Here is a 14,975-nt window from a genome sequence, read left to right as displayed (position 1 = left end):
ATTGGCATCATATTGTCTGCGGGGATCGGCTACAACAGCCGTCAACAGAAACCCGAGTACTAAAACCTAATAGCAACAATAAATTAAAAAATACTGCCATTTTTATGTAAAAGAAAATCTAACCTGCAAAAGAGAGTGATGAAATGCTGGCATCTTTATATTAAAATTATATTCAAAAACTAAGCTCATGAAAAAAATTCCGTGTTGCAATTTGTTCCCGGTAACCCCCCTTTTTTTCATATCTTGACTCCACTAAGACTCCTACCACTGTTCCTCTTAGTTAATCGAATTTTTGGTCATTATACATTCGTATTTTATCAGTTTATAGTCCATAATCTACAATATATTGTTATTCTCACTATAGGCACTCTTCTCTCTTCTTCCTTGCCCAGGTAATCTCCAGGAAAGGTAAATCAACATGGACTTTACCTTTCTTAATTTATTGTATGTTCGAAATTTAGCTAGTAATCCCCTACGTAATGAGGGAAAAGCGATAGTTAAATTGATGTGTTAAACCTTGCACAGAAAAAAATTGCGTTTAGACTCGAACTGTCGTCTGTTCTATATTTTTCTCTCTGTTAATAATTTCTCGAATATTTCTCAACTCTATAATTTCATTAAAAAATAAAAAAATTAAATTCCTCCTTGGATTAAACAGCCTGCGTATAGCGTACGCTCCCACCTCTCGGCCAACTGTTTTTGTTTTTTTCCTACGAATTTTTGGTAATATTCGTATTTCAACAGCGACGTCCATTTTGCTCTTAATATGGTTATACTGATAAGATCATGGATAAAAGACATTGAACATTTCCACTTTTTAACATAACAGATCCGGATTCATTTGAGATTTCAGAAATTTCTCGATTTTCTCCTCCTAGACAGCAATTATCCTTTATGATCCATCAGTGCAAGGCAACCTCTATAGTGACTTCTAGTCAATTTTCATATTTTTCAGGTTTACACACAGAGAAACCAGCAGAGTGGAAGCCGATCATGTCATTCTTATCAAAAATCTTATTTGTTGTGAGATGAAGAAGACGAGATCCAGACTTTTTGTCTCTTCGGAAAATTTTGGTAAAATAAAATATTATTGGTGCATTTCTATTAAATTAAAGATTAAATACAAAGATTAAATTAAATTAAAGAGGCCTCTACTAGTCTACTTTGATACGACAGTCGACAAATGAATTTAATTGAGATTGTTTTGATTGACTCTCTGATTGACTTATCAAACATTTGATTAAACTCCGTCGAGCTAAAATGGCATCGCTGTTAAAACGGAAGTTCGTCTGCATTCTCCACCCTGCCGGTCTGCCACTCTGATGCTGTTCTGAAGAGAGCGTGATTGAAACAGATTGTGGCTGAGTGACCGGCCTTTACAATATACATTAACCAGTCGTGGGGAGAGGAGTAGTTTTACAAAGTAGAGTGAAATTGAATTAATTGCTTAAAAAGTTCATTGACGTAAGTATTCTTTTGTTTGTTCATTGCCTGATCTAAAATTCATGTGTTGTTATCACAAGTATCGCGTCCCCTTACGCGTGGTTGAAAATGTGTAGGTATAGTAACCGATAAAATGTGAGAAAACAGTTAAGCATTCTACATCTCTTAGAATAAGATCTCATCGGTACGAGAGGTGAGGCGTCGATGGTTTCTCTTGCATATGACTTATAATATCTCCATACTGAAAATGGTGGAACTATTGGGAAATTTTCCGTGTGATTCTTAGCCAATGTTACAGCATCATTTAGCTGATGCACGACAAGTCTATACTTTCCAATTACTGTTTGACTTTTAGAATTGTCTGTGCCTTTGGAAGAATCCGTTTAAGAAGAATATCTCGTAACAAGGTTGAACTAGCTGTAGCCACTGTAGCCTACTCCTAAAACTATAGACACAATGCATGGTTAATATAACAATTTCTCCAATTTACATGTAGATAGTCATGGATCATAGCTTCACAATGTATAACAAAATATCCCAGCTTAAGAAAAGTGAGTAGCCAATGAGAAAAATGTAAAAGTTAATGGAAGCCTGAATTTTGCCTACACGTTCCAGATTCAAAGGAGAGGGTTGAAATTGATGACCTGATCATTCTCACCCAGCTGATCACTGACTTTCTATGAAATACTTTTTAAAAATCAATCTTTTATTATTATCCAGTAAGATTTGTGTATTTTTAGAATGCAAGCGTAAAGAACAAATTCAAATTGAGACTAATTTACTGTTTTATTTCCGAAGTTGTTATCCTAACTGCTGTGCAATCTTTTTGTGTTCCAGGTTTGAAGGTGTGCCAACATTGGGGTTCACCACCGCATCCCGCGTGAATTTGTCTACCCTTTTCAACAAGCAGTTGGTGACCAAACAGCAGTAAAGTTAGACGGTTGGCTGACTGCAATTTCATGATGGAGAATGCCACTATGTCTTCAACAGTATATCTAACAGGTATGTATCTGACAATTTCCCTTGTATTCGTTTGGAAGTGCCAAGTGTGTGTTGTTTGGCTCTTTGTTATACCAGCCTCAGTTGAGAAACAAATTTGTTCAGTGAGGATTGATAGAATTTCTGACATATGTGGTATTTGACCGGCTTTATTGTCAGATCATTTTACCGCTTCGTATTTTTGCTTCTCATGAGTCATGAGTTATCCATTTAATTTTTAGTACAGCATTGATTTATTCATAACTAATTGCAACTGAATGAAAGACGAGACTAGATAGAAAATTTTCAAATCGACAACTTTTGTATTCAGAATTACGGTCAACGTATCAGCGACTTAGCAGCAACAATCAAGAGAATTTAGAGAATCGAAATTCGGTTAATGAAGAATCTTGTGAACCTTGTTCTTGAGTCGGAATCTAAAGGCGTCCCCGATCGTTTGGGACGGACACATTCCTTTCAACCATCGACTATTAGGCCTCGGCCACTTTCCTGGCTTACCTTTGAGTTGGGGCGATTTTTTGGCTTGCAGGAAGCTGCGATGGACGGTAGTGACGCGGCGAGCTGTTAATGCAGAAAATTGTTTTTTGGCCTGGTCTCTGGATGCAGTGAGGCGATCAAGGCGTTTCTGGACGCGTGCGGCTGCGTCTGGACAGTGAATCGCTGTCAGTATATAAACACAATCCTTTAAGTATGGTTCCCAATTATAGAAGACGTTCTCTTGCTTATCGTGACTTACCGCATGCCGCCCCTCCATCGCTCCTTCCAGTCTTGTTATCAATTCATCTTCATCTTGCGTCCCGGGCGGAACGAAAAAGCAGTCGGCGCTGCATTTGTCCAAAATGAGCTTACTCAGCTCATATGCGTCCAACACGGAAGTCCAATTCGGTCTGATGTTATTTGAATCGATGAATGTGCGAAGGTTCGGTGCCACATTTTGAAGAAAAGTGTCGAAAACTATGTGCCCAATCGCGATGGCGGCCGATCGTTTGGAGGATGTCCATTTAGTCGTCTCTTCCGAAGCCATACTCATGAAAATAGTGTTTTTCGACACGGTGTAGGGTCGTCGTCCGTGCGAGGAAAGTAGACGCGTCATCATTTTTCGTAACTTTTGGGCTAGCGACTTGGCCCCAATCATGTTCGCCACTGTAATCCAAGCTCGGAGAAACTTTTTCCATTCCCTCCAGACAACGGGTAAAACACCGTGGAAGACGGCGTTTCTGCCATAAGTGGCCTTAAGTAGCGTTGCGGTAACGACTTCCACTCGACGTTTGGTGGTTCCAAAGAAATTCGGTATCTGTTGATTATAGTCAATCATTTTCTTGAGAAGGGTGGGCGTGTCTTGATATTTGCGAGGGGCCAATCCCCATGACTTGAGAAACTGTGTCAATTCTCGTTTGAAAAGGAAGAGAGCTCTTGCCAAGATTTTTGTGATAAGGATAGCCTTTTTTTCCTGACCGTGGGTAAGCCTTTTCGATGCAAGCGCCAGCTTCTGCTTTTTCGTCAATTTTCTCGTGTGGGTTCCATTTCGGTTTTGCTGTCCTCGTGCCATTTTTGTATTTCAAAGATGATGAAAATCAATCGTATAACTGAACTTTCCATTAACTGCCGGTCTTTATCAAGGTTTGGGTGTGTCGTAGGTTGTTAGCAACCGCCAATTGGGCTTGTTTTTGCATAATTTGATTTGATTTAAATTCTATTGACTTTAAATGATTACTGCTAATGAAATAACCACATAATTACAAACAATGATCAATTATTATGATACTGATATTGTTTCTCCTTAATTAAGAATTTCTACTCTTACGTTGAGCAGTCCTGAATTCAACCCCTCTCTATTCGAGTTCTATTCTAAACGAATTTTCATGTCATCCCCGATGGTTGATTGATCAACATAAAAGTAGAAATTTATTAAGATAGGAGAAAAAAACACCAGTTACATATTAAGATAGAAAAGCAAGCTTATCAGCTCGCCGAATGGATAGTCGTAAGCCAGTTAAAAACTGTCTTAAATGACAAATTCAGGACCTATTTTGTATTCAAAAGTGACGTTACGTTGTTGAGTGACAAAGGCACACGAAAAGCGAATTTGTGAGACAGCAAAACAGTAAGAAAATAAAACAAATTTATTCTGGGTTATTTTCAAACCATTGATCTTGTGTAACCTGACACAACATATTTAGCCGTCTTTCTTCCATCTTTCTAGCAAATAACCCATCGCCAGTCGATATTTTCAATGCTCTTTGATAGTCAAATGGCAAGACGGCCAAATCACTAATGTGTCTTACCCTTGAAAGAGCGACGAAAGTCAGGCCGGCGGTTTCTTTGGGACCGATGTCTACAACAGTTTTGCCTAGAGTTTCTCCTTGAGATTTCCATACGGTCATCGCATAAGCCAGGCGAAGGGGAAACTGAATCCGGACGGCTCTCGTGTCATCAGACCGTATGGATATTGCCGGGATTGGTATACAGTTGTGAGTTGAAATGCCGTTATTCATGGTTGTAGAGAAGAATTGAGGACCGGTATAATCAGGCCATCTAACAACGATGAAATCAGGCAGATCAACATTGGGCTGTTTGGAATAGACGATGTCAACCACGGTACCTCTGGCACCATTAGTGAGACCCACATCCGTGTTGATGTTGGATGTTAACGTTACTTGGGCTCCAATCGCAAGGTACAGTTCAACTTCAAGCCCTCGAAACTGATCAGATGGCTTTGACTTGCCACTTGAAGGCACATTTACCGACCGTAGTAGGGTGATTGGCATTTGAAGTTGTGGTAATTTAAAGTAATTCCTGCGATTAACAGCTTCGTTGGTGGCAAACAAGTAGGTCGCATCTTCAAAATCAGTGCCAAAGTTGGCAATGGCTTCCGGATTCCTTGCTTGAAGGAATTTCCACTGGTCTATGGAACAGTTTCCCTCTCTCAAAGAGTTGAGTGTGTCCAGGAATGTTTGCTGGTCAATGTCGCCATCTTCTACTTGTTGTCGTCGAACTTCTGTCAACTTGATGACGGATTGGAAAGCCAAGTAAGCGGCCCGACCCTCGTTGGCAAACGGTGCTGTTGATTGGGAATAGAGGGAAGGAGCAGCCACAGGAGGAAGCTGAGCTGGATCTCCAACCAAAATAACAGTCAGCCCACCACAAAAAAGGTTGTTGCCTTTAGCTTCACGAAGACGAGCGTCAATTTTTCCAAGCATGGTCAAGCTCAACATTGAATATTCGTCAATTATGATAATTTTAACATGACGAAATTTCTCTTGAAGAGCTGCCAGTTTCGCTCCATTAAGAGGGCCAAACTTTGTGCCTTGGCCTTTTTCTACTGGAATTTGAAATATCTTGTGCAAAGTTTCACCGCGGATGAGATGGGCAGCTTTCGCGGTGTAGGCCGAACGGACGATATGTTCTTTAGGGACAGCACTGGAAATTGCTGAAATAGTGAAGGTTTTGCCAGTACCAGCTGTGCCATTGACGATCAATAACAACTGTTTCCGAGATTGCAGAGCCTCAACAACCATATCGAACCACATTCGTTGTGAACGATTCAGTTGACTGGGACTGACAAACGGTAAATCTGTAGAATCAGTGCCGAGATCTCTTCCGTTGGTTAGATGATTAACCACCCAAGTGCTTCCACAGGCCAATTCATGTGGAGTGTAATGAAGCTGAAGACTAGTCAGCCAAGGGAAAGAACGGTCAATCACAGGTAGATCAGAACGAACTTCTTGTTCGCCAGCAGGTCGCATACCGACCGCTTGCTGCCATTCAAGTTGATTAAAGTTGTCGTTTTCAATGTTGTCTTCTTCCTGGAGGTCATCAGCTGCCTGATCTAATCGACTTTGTAATTCTTCGTCTAAGTTGAAATATTGACGCAGTTCCTGAGCTGCAGTCAATCGAAAGTCTTGCCATTGGCGTACGACAAGGTTGTCATCCAAAAGCATTGGAATAGATGATTCCGTCCATGGGAAAAACTTGATTAGCGAATATCGGCAGAACAGATGGTAGGTAGCTGACGTAGGAGAATTTCGATGCACCGGGAATGTCAAAACAATGGTCTTGTCCGGCTTGGGATTATTTCTAAGATTCCCTTTGACGACAGTGAAGTGACGACAAAACTCGATAAAATTGGGTTGATCAAGATTCCAATTGGGGTAGGTGTTTTGTTCAATGTAAACATGACGTTTGGCAAAGTAGGTAAGCAGAGTTGGTCGAGTTTCCAACTCACCAGTCGTTGGATTTCTGAAGACTTCGTTTACAGTCAGGTCCAAAGAAACGTTGACGTAATTGAAGGATGATTCACAGTGGTGGCCGGAAAACAAAATGCGCGACGCTTCACCTTTCCCGATGTCACGATGGCCAATGGAACGAATGATAGAGGAGCGAAAAGCGGAGCCAGCATTATCTGTGACATCAGCCTTGTTGATAATCGTTTTGATCACTTGCTGTAAAGTGTTTCCAGACCGCTCTTGTTTGCTAGCATACTTGACCATGTAGTTCATTGCAGCGTGATGATCAAGAATGAGCTGAAGATCTACATTGGCACACCAATGTTCCAACATTGATCTGTTGTGAACATTCATGTACTTGTCGTTTCTTTTGAGAACAATTTTCGCACGAACAGAGTCTGTGTTTCCGATTTTTTCAAAAACTATTCTCGATTCACTAACTAGATCAAAAGGAAAGTGGAAACGACATTTGCCGTCCTTCGATTTACAGTAACCGTCTGGTCGACAGACGTGACGTTGAACACAGTTTGCCAATCTTTCGAAGAAGTCGTCCATGGCTGCTCCATCGTTCAAAATTGACGAGACATTGCTTGAACACGGATGGGGAACTGGTACTTCAGCATTGAACGGGTTGACTGGATCAGACCGAGTATTACAGGCACACAACAGAGTATCGGCATACTTTAGAACCTTGAGTTCTGCAAGAATGCCGGCTTCAACTAGATCTTGCTTTTCTTGGACGTCTTGTTCGCTAAGGTTTGCTGTGTACTGTGGATCAGCTAGTTTTTGCGCCATAAGTCGGCCAGCGTAGACTTTAATCATTAGGTCGGCAATCCCCGGGTCGTTTTTGAGCTTTACAACACCGTGGGCATGAATGGCTGTTCTTGATTGCCACTCGAAACGATACCAAAACCATTCGAGATCCAAGACACCACCGAAAAAATGTTTCATGAAAAGACGTAATTTTTCGGAAAAGTACCAGTCTGCTAGATGTAAATTTGCATTTGTACTCTGGTAGCGAAGTTTTGGTTCAGCTGAACCGTTGGGCATGAGACGATGGAGGTCGTCCCAGTGATTGTCAGCAAAGCTAACAGTAAAAAAAGCCGTGCCAAGACCTTTCTGTTGCATTATAGCCTCTAATTCTCTCCGACGCTTGCTCCAGTAGGCGTCACTGCCAGTGACATTGGCTGTATAAGAGTACATTTTGCTGATGACCGAGTCAAGTTGACCGTTGGCAGCCATAGCCTTAAGTTCCTCCATAGACAATGCAGCTTCTTCGGGATTTTGTCTCAGAAAAACGGAACACTGCCCAAGGGCTCGATGGCGTCGTATGCGATCAACCGACCAAAAACAGAAGCGCTCATGTTCAGCAAACGGATAATACAAATACTCGTTTGGATGAGATTCGTCGGGTTCCTTTGTACAATCAATCTCGGCATATTTCATTAAGTGGTTAGAAGCAACGAGTTCGGATAGGTCTTGTCTGCGACCTTTCTTTGTTGGGTCAGCTTGCCCAAGAGGAAACAACTTGGTGAAAGCCAGAGATGCAAGACCAGACATGACCTCAAATTCGTTGATAGGCTCAGTTGAAATTGTTGGCCAATTAACCGGATCGAGCGCATTTAATATTTCATTTTGTTGAGGAGGCCTGATGTTGTTTGAAATGACGAAAGCGACATCAGGAGGTTGTGGCTGATCAAGAATGTCTTCTGATGGAACATCCCTTGTCATGGCTCCTTCGTCAGTGACATTCAATTCATCGTTGTCGCTGTCCATCGTCGGAATATTTAACAAAGGTCCATCTTCGGGCAGCAAATCACAGTTGGTCTGGCTAAAAGTGATACGATGTGAAGCAAAGCCTGGATGGTTCTGAATGAGAAATCGGCCAACTGCTTCAACTCGTTTACGGCAAACTTTGAATTCGGCACAGGTGTTGTCCACACCTCTCCTTCTTATGACGAGGCACGGAAGTTGCTCTGCTGTGAGAGGAATCTCTCTGATGAATCCGGCTACGTCTTGTTTGAAATTTGCCACGTAGCCACGAGAAAAATGTCCACCAGAAGGTAGCCGGAAGACAGACATGATGGAAATTACTGGCGAGAGAAGCATTTCTTCAAGAGGAGTAAGTTCCCGAAAGTGCTTCTGAATTGCTAGTGGAATAGATGAAAAATCACGCACCATATCATTTTGAATGCCAAAAGGGTTGAATTCCGTAAGTTTCTTGCAACGGCAGCAAATGTAGGGATCGACAATTGCATCTGTTGTAGGCCACAATTCTCGACAGTGGAGGCAATGCTGCTGATTTAATTGATGCAATTCAGAATGGAATTTTTTCATATGCTTGTCGACGAAAGGTTGCTTATGAAGCGGTCCATTGACGGAAGCATCAAAAACATCTAGATATTCTTCTTTGGAGATTTGACGGGTTTCCCTAGATCGTCGTTGAATACTTGCATTACTTTGTCGCCTATCGTTAGCTTCATCTTGGGTTTCATTGGATATTCTGGCGGCAAATCGAGCAGCGGAAGCAGCAAGTCTAGCAGCAGTTTGTTGAGGACACTCGGCTTCTCTGTCGAATGTATGCCTCAGAGCATCTTCAGCACGGCGATTAACAGTCTGTTGTTCAGACTCGGCTGATCGTACTGCAGAATTCCTGAGAGCATTTGCTTCAAGTCGAGCACACCGCTGAACTTCAGACTCGGCTAATCGTGCTGCAACATTTCTAGCAGCATTTGCTTCAAGTCGAGCACAAAGCTGTACTTCAGACTCTGCTGATCGTGCTGCAGCATTCCTAACAGCATTTAATTCAAGTCGAGCACACCGCTGAACTTCAGACTCGGCTGATCTCGCTGCAGCATTCCTGACAGCATTTGCTTCAAGTCGAGCAAACCGCTGTTCTTCAGATTCCGTTGCTCTACGTTTGGCTTGCCTAGCTGCAAGTTCATCCTTTCGTTTTCTCTTAGAAGACATTTTGACGTTCGATAATCCGGGAATAGATTTGACTATTGCTTTTGGTGTGGTAAAAAAAACAATCAGGCAGAAACGGTGTTTTTGTGTGGTAAAAACAGTCTGACAGAAATGGTGTGTGTTTGGCACCCTTTAAAATCAATTTGTTTTTTTTATGGTAAAAACAATCGATATTCTGGGAATAGAAATCATCAAAGTGATGGAGCAATGTGATTTCTTGTTTTCTTTGTATGGTAAAAAAAACAATCAGGCAGAAACGGTGTTTTTGTGTGGTAAAAACAGTCTGACAGAAACGGTGTGTGTTTGGCACCCTTTTAAAATCAACTCGAGTCGAATCACCCTTATATAACCTCGTATCAACACTTTCTTTCGCAATTGCAATCCTGTGGGATTTTTCTGTCACAGTTCAATATCCTTGCAAGTTATTTTCGTTTAGTTTGCTCAACTCAAATGTTCCTATTTTTACAAATAAAGTTCAATAATTGAATTTAAAAATAACCATTTTTTAGTCAAATAACTGCAAAACATAAATGCAAATCTGGTTGTTGCGTCATGGATGGGACATCAAAGATTGCGTCATCACGGCGATACTACGGACATCTGGTGGTGATTTGTTTGGGCGGAATATATTCGTAAAATTATTTTACTCATGTTTAACCATCCATTACGAATATATTTCAATAAAAATTATTCGACGAGAAGGATGAATTTTTAACTTAACACTTTAAATAAATGACACTTACATATGTAGTGGAAAGTGAAATTTAAACCTAAGGTGAAAAGTTGTAGTCGCCACCGCCAGATGTCACTAGTCGTTAAGCAATTATTTTAACAGTTTTTCATTAATTACAGAAGAACTAATTAAGTAAATGAAATTATTTTTGTTCTGGTCGCACCGCATATTTTTTGTCTAATTTTTAAGACCAAAAAGTCTGAAATGTGTCGTAAAAAGCCCGAGCTATGGAGCGTTACATACATACATACATACATACATACATACAGACAAAGTGACATGGCTTTTTTTTTTCTGCGTATGCGATTATTAGCTTCGCCCTTCGGGCTCGCAATTAATTTCGTAATATTATAGATTTGAAGCTTAAAGAAAAAAATATTTAGTCACAAATCATAGTGTAAGCTGTGATTAATGTTCATGTTGTGTATTAAAGTGAAGTCGAGGTTGAGTAAATAATTATTTTTATTTCACTGACAATTTAGCCGTTTAAATTTTTCAAATACTGATCTAGGCGGAGTAATTGTCATAGAGGGAGGACGTCGTAAGAAGGCAGTATGGGGTCCCATTGATTTTTAAGATTCGTAACTTGGTATCTTCAACAAGGAAGGCAAAGAAAACAGAGGCTGGCACAATTTGATAGTGGAGCGAAACATTTATGCTGATATCAACACGACGAATTTTGCTGCAGTTTCTAGATCGATTGCCTTGTTACAAGATAAACTTTAATGAGTGGACCTCATGCCGCAGGACAGCGCCTTTGTCCAGTCTTTTTTTTTGTTTGTTTTTCGAACGGTCTCAACAGCGTTGGAATCGGCGGGAGGTTTTTTCCGCCAGGGTAAATGCCTAAATGTCAAACCGTCTCTGTTATGTTCACTCTCAGTGGACCCCAAACGCTACCTCACGGACGTATATGTTCTTGCTTCCCTGACACCTTTCCGCCTTTTGAATTCCGCTCCTTTTACCCGAATGTGATGTCGGTGAGGATTTTATTTTATTTTTTTAATGGGAGCAACAACAGGGACTACAAAGTCAGATCGGTGTGAATGCCTAGTCGCCCCTATGGCTGTCGATGTGGATCAATTATTAGAAATAAACACTGTTGATCAATTACAGTGAAGAAGCGAAACAATGAGACCTTTCATCTCCATGGGAATTGAACTAACCACCGACCTTGTAAGTCTGTTCTATGGAACACGAGCTGCGGACATCGAGAAACTAAGGTTTGGTTTGATTTGTTATGTAGGTAGTATGTATGTTATGTTGTAGGTACTGATAATATTGGTGATACACATTTGTTATATTTGATAGTATGTAGGTAGAGAACCCGTTGGCTTTTGTCAAACTTGCTGGTCTAGAAGGAAACGTACCTCACTTGGAACACATCTTTGTCTACAACCTCCAGCAATAACATTTCAACTTGGAAAGACTCGACGGCATGAGCGAACTGAGCGTTTGTCATCTAATCACGGATAGCTGTGATGTTGATTTTTTAAAACCAAAACTTTGTCGTTGGTTGATCCCTTATTTACGTCGACTGGATACCCTTACAGCCTGATAGTATCAAGGAGTTATTACGAGGCTTACTTACGTATCAGGCTAGCCCGATTGTCGTCGACGCAAACTTTCCAAGCCCTGGAATGCATATGCCTGCCAGAAGAACGACCAACTTGTAGTGGACATGACATTTTTCGATTGCTAGCCTGAGCGACCACCTGGCTCCAAAGCAGATTCCCTACTTACCCATTTACACCATCAGTTGGATTATCTCCAATCTCATTTAGAGGCAGCTAATGTTTTATTGTTGTCTGTAAGTGGAGTGTCTTTTTCAGTCCTTTTCACTCCTCAACAAAAGAGCTATAGATTAACATCCTATTCTATAATGTCTGTAATGCTTTCGAAAAATGATCCTATGCAACTAACATACCCAAGTAACTAATTCCTAAGAAACATTTCTACTCTTATAGAGAGAAAAAAACAAGTGATCTTAATCTGTAATTAATCTTGGAATTCATATTTTGAAAAACAAAAATTCTATATTGGAAGAGTTGCAAAATATATTTTATTAGACGGCCGAGTTGCACCAAATTGGCAACGCCAACGCCACTCATCTTCCACCAAAGAACGTTTGGCGTTTTCTGCTGTCTGCACTCTGCTGTTCATTTGCAAATTTTCTCACAGGACTTCGAAAGGTGTAATGAGAATTTGCAGTTCGTCGCGTCAAACTTTGAAGAAAATTTATTGAAATTGTAGATTTAATTTATAGATCTAGAAAAGGTAACAAGGATTAATTAAAACATTTCTGACTGCATTACAGTGGGAAGGACATTCCATTACCAGCACGTGATCGATTCTGGTCGACGGTTCGCCAGATCTCCGTGGATTACAACAAGGTAACTGGAATTTTAGCTGTCAATTATTGTCCTTTGGAAAATGTGTATTTAAATGTTGTGACTTAATTACAGTGGTTCCTATTAATGTCTTACCTCGGTATTGTGATGAAGTGAGAATTGATGGCAATTGAAGTAAACCTTATCTACTTACCTGTGTGGGAAGACTATCAAACAGGTAAATTGAGTTGAAATTGTAGTTTTATTCAATATTTATCGAGTGAATTGTTTTCTAATGGATCTTCCTAGTTACAAATTTTCTCTAGTCCATTACCTGGGTGATTTTGTTTTGATATTTATTTAAGTAGAACAATATCTTCTTCAATTTAAGCTTGAACTCTTTAATTTATTCTGTTGGGTTGTGCCAATTGATGCTCCCTTTAGTGTAGCGTTTCACTTTAAACTAATAACATTTTAAAAATTGTATTATTTCACTTTGCTTTGAAGCAGGTGGTTGGTGTTTGTTGGAGCAGTCTCTGGTAAAGCAATCTAATGTGCTTGCTGTTCTCAGCTTTTCATGGTGCTGACATTTTGGCATGGTTTCACTTGATTTGTGTCTGCTCAGTGTTTGCGTGTATTTTATTGATAAGTATTTTTGGGTTGATATTCAGAGATAACCAAAAATGTTGAGAACATAGAAGACCATGTCCTTCCAAAGAAATCTGTCATTCTGTCCTCCAACCCACTAAATGTGGTATGGTATCATTTCAGATTTGTTAAGTTAGCATTCCCTTCTTGCATCCTAAGAAAGGTTACCATTTTATTGTAACATAGGCATGTTTTATTTTACCTAACTTCCGTTCTTGCCTCTTGGAATGTGTTCAGGCATGTTTATTGTTCATATTGTTAGTGATTTATTTCTTACATTCATAGCATTTTCCACTTCGGAATGAAAGCATGCAACCAATTTTCAGCTCCAGACAGGTATGCCCTCTGGGTATGCCTTGCATAATGTAGCGCTTATGTCCTCCGGCCGCCAGGTGGCGCGAGCGTCGCGTCAAAACTCAGACATTTTCACATTTTCCAGCCACCGACTGAAAATGTCTTCCAAATTCATCATGGTCATAAAAACTAATTGGTAATTCTAGTTTGAAACTTTTTCTTCAATTTACTAAATGTTACATATTAATGTGTGATTCTATAGGCAATGCGTAATCCATCCTCCTGTAATTTCCTTTTGGCGAAATAATCTGATCACGTGGGCCAAAACTGCTGTCCATTTTGCCGAATGTCGTCTAGGCGTCTATTATTACCTGTACCTGCTGTACGAGTTTGCTGTACGTCTCGTCCCGTGAAGAAGCACTTCAGACCAATTTAAGTAAATATATTGATCAATATCCCTGCAATAATGCAATAGATTTTAAAGATTTTATTAGTTTATGTTCAGGGATCAGACTGCTTTGCTGATATATTGCAGAAATTGAGAACTCAGCCAAGTCGGAGCTACATTGCTGTCGTGGGACCACATGCTACTAAATTAGTTAAAGATTTAATAAAAAAAAAGTACTTGACTTGAAATTGTGTCTCATGTTGCCGAAAATATGTCTTCTCCTGCTTGCTCTACATAGCATCCTATGAACAGATAACAGCATAGTGGACAAGGTAATAATGTTTGTGTATTCATTGAACTTGCAGTAAGATGTGGCTAACTTTCTTCATTAACTTTAATTCCTTTGATGTCATTAACCAATTTCTGTCTGAAACTAAATCTGTCTTTTTCCCTGTAGGTTTCGATAGCCATTTGACGTTGACGGTGTCAATGGAGATGCTGAATTTCATAATTCAACTCTGCCAAACAATTTTTCACATGGCCTGAATCTGAAGATTAATTTAATTTGATTTTGTTTCTAGATTATGCTCCCATAGCTGCTGTCTAATTTGATATGTTGTTGCAGCCTGCTGGTAAAAGACTTTTTGCATAAATTGAACTGTGACTGTACCTTGATGATGGTTTCATGTTGCGGAAGTTTCAAACAGTATGTTAAATTGTCATTTTGCCAAATAGTAAACAAATCAAAGATTGGGAAAGCAACGAGGAGGTGGGAGGGAGACTTAAATATTTAAAAGAAATGTTGAAGTGTTTTGTCGAAGAAATTGATTCGGTAATTATAAATATCTTCAACTTTATTAATCTTATAAACATACACCTATACATTTATTGCTTACACCATTTAACCACATTTCTATGAAATATATTTATAAATAATCCTGTTACAACTT

General features: G+C 39.9%; 1 long non-coding RNA gene across 1 annotated transcript; it reads left to right on the top strand.

Annotated features, from left to right (window-relative positions):
* The first annotated feature begins 1,959 nt into the window (after positions 1–1,959).
* Positions 1,960–14,882, top strand: LOC124339135. The gene is made up of 12 exons (XR_006918007.1): positions 1,960–1,994; positions 2,059–2,162; positions 2,281–2,445; positions 11,387–11,588; positions 11,677–12,175; positions 12,435–12,642; positions 12,683–12,758; positions 12,831–12,933; positions 13,203–13,833; positions 13,900–14,073; positions 14,143–14,357; positions 14,483–14,882. It is a non-coding gene; the product is annotated as an uncharacterized LOC124339135 (long non-coding RNA).
* The last annotated feature ends 93 nt before the right edge of the window (positions 14,883–14,975 follow it).

This window comes from Daphnia pulicaria, chromosome 1, assembly GCF_021234035.1.
Source record: "Daphnia pulicaria isolate SC F1-1A chromosome 1, SC_F0-13Bv2, whole genome shotgun sequence".
NCBI lineage: Eukaryota > Metazoa > Arthropoda > Branchiopoda > Diplostraca > Daphniidae > Daphnia > Daphnia pulicaria.
The sequence above is the reverse complement of the archived record's forward strand: the minus strand, read 5'-3'. Positions and strand labels throughout refer to the sequence as shown.